The sequence below is a fragment of the Myotis brandtii genome, unplaced genomic scaffold (assembly GCF_000412655.1).
Source record: "Myotis brandtii unplaced genomic scaffold, ASM41265v1 scaffold317, whole genome shotgun sequence".
Classification (NCBI taxonomy): Eukaryota; Metazoa; Chordata; class Mammalia; order Chiroptera; family Vespertilionidae; genus Myotis; species Myotis brandtii.
The window spans coordinates 1236474-1239108 of NW_005362155.1; positions in this window are offsets into that span (position 1 = coordinate 1236474).

The window sequence follows — 2635 nt, forward strand, 5'->3', positions numbered from 1 at the left end:
TAAGCCTTTCCTTACTTCAAACTGACATTTTTTTCAATGTTTTCATTGCTTTGAGAGAGAGAGAGGAAGGGAAGAGAGAGAGAGAAACATTGATGTGAGAGAGTAACATCAATCAGTTGCCTCTTGTATGCACCCTGACCAGGGATCAAACTGGCAACCTGGGCATGTGCCCTGACCAGGAATCAACCAGCAACCTTTCGGTGCATGGGACAAGGCCCAACCCACTGAGCCACACCGGCCAAAGCCAAACTGACATTTTAAGTTCTGGCCTTTCGAAGAATCAGACACATGGACTCTGGGTCAGTAACAATGGGTCCTGGTGTGTAGGGTGACAGGTCACAGTGACTAGAGGTAATAGGTCATGGGGTCAGGGAGTGATATGGGCTGAAGAATGAGAAGGGAGGGAGCCAGGAGCCAGGAAGCAAAGGGTGTGGACTCTGGTCTGTAGATGGTGTCTCCCAAACTTGCGTCCCTCGTGCGCACTGCCACGGTTATTTCTTCCATATTTACATGTTCCCCGTCATTATTCCCTTCAACCTTTTCTTCATACTGACTTACTTGTTTTATTTCAATAACTGTATTTTAAAAAGCAACATTGCCATCGTCACGAATGGACAACCAGCATTCATCATAAGTAGAAGGGAACTGTAAAACAACACAACAAAACCAAAAGTGAGTTATTACGTTCTGGCTCCATGTGGTGTGGCCTGGGGAAGGCTAGTCAGAAGGAAAGAGAATTGAAAAAGGAATCACTTTCTCGGTTTAATGCCTTAGACACCACACCCATATGCCACCTAAAGTGACCTTAGGGACCCCAGGGGTGTGTCCCTCACCTGGGTCACCCCAGGGGCCTGCACCCCACACTTGGTTAACGGGAGCCAGGAGGCTGTGTGAGCTGGAAATAACACGATCGAAAAAATAGCTCTGGTCCTGGTGGGGGGAATGTTGAGAAGAAAGACGCTATTGGCAGAATTCTAGGTGATAAGATGAGGAGGCTGACTTGTTCGAACAGAGTTGCTGGAGGGGAGGAATCCTAGGGACAGACTCCGGCACCTGAATTTCCTTGGGGCGGGGAGGAGGCGGGCAGGCTGGGAGATGCCTGCTCTGCAGCCTTAACAAGTGAGACCAGGGCCTGGAGGAGGAGGTGTGGGCGGACGTGGAGGGCTCAGTTCTGGGTATACTGGGGCTGAGATGTGGGCCATCCATGTGGAGACCCATTGATTTGCTCAGAACGTATTTATTGAGCACCTACTGTGTGCCATGCACTGTTCTAAGGCCCTGGGATACAGCACTGAGCCAACCAACCAAAGACCTCTGTGCCCAAGGAGTCTACCTTCTAGTGGGAGGCGGGGGGAGAGACCTGATAGGAAAGAAAGGACTTAATAAAATACACACTATCTCATCACATATGTCACATTGGACATGATGTGCACAGATAGGACATGAAATGTCTGGGTGAGAGATGCGGACACAGATGGATATATGAGTTCAGGCCAGAGATCTGGGCTGGCAGATCTATTTAGAAGACACCATTCATTCATTCAGCAAGTGATTATTGAGCACACTGTGCCAGCCGCCGTGCTGGGAGCTGGGTGACACAGTCCCTGCCCCATGAAACTCCAATAGTTTCAGTAAAGGTTGTAGTTAACCTTATGGAAACAGATGAGATTGCCCATGGAGTGTGTGCATGTGTGTGCGTGTGTGTGTGTATGTGTGCGTGTGTGTGCATGTGTGAGGCCCAAGATGAGCTCTGAGGCCCCCGATGTTTAGGGAAGGCCGAGGAGAGACCCTGGGAGGTGAGCCTGAGCAGGAGCAAGCAGCCAGCAGCAGCAGCAACACGAGGGGCAGAGGTTCATGGACGAGGGGGAGGTCATGCTGCGGGAAGATAGGACTGAAGCGGACCTGCCTGCACTGGCGGTGGCGGCAGTGACAGCAGTTTCGTGGCAGAAGTGACGGCAGCTTCTGCACAGAGGGCTGAGGAGTGGGTGTGCAGGGAGGAAGCGGGGACAGGGAGACAGCTTTCGAGAACTGTCTGGGCAGAGAGAGAGGGAGCGGGAGGGAGAGGGAGAAGAAGGAAGTGTGGGGGAGGGAACCTTTGGTTGTTTGCAGATGGAAGGACTTGACAGATGACCGCAGTGATGGGAAGAAGCCTGCGGAAGGACGAAGCCGAAACACAGGGGTGATGGTGCTTGGGGTCCAGAGGGAGTGGCAGGTCAACTTTGTGGAGACCCTATGGCAGGAATGGCTATTAGTTTGAGGGGCTCGGTGCAAAATGAAAATGCAGGCCTTTTTGTTCAGAAGGTACTAAGAATCCAAGATGGTGACTCTGTTGCCATATAGGGAGTGGGCAGCAGGTTTGACTTGCTGACTTGGCTGAATTGTGGCCTCTAGCCACCCAGCAGGCACCCTGCGGCAGCTCGGGAGGTGAGCAGTGCCGTCGACCCTCCCTGTGCCTGAGCCTGGACCCCCTCCTGGGCGAAGGCAGTGTGGCTGCTGGACGGGGTGGGCAGGGGGAGGTTGACTGGTGTCCAGAGAGCCAAGGGGTGGAAGAGCAGGTGGCCAGGAACCTGCCCAGGGAAGCAGGCGGGTGGTGGAGGTGGGGCCACGTGGGAGCCGAGACTGCGAATCCTTGCTG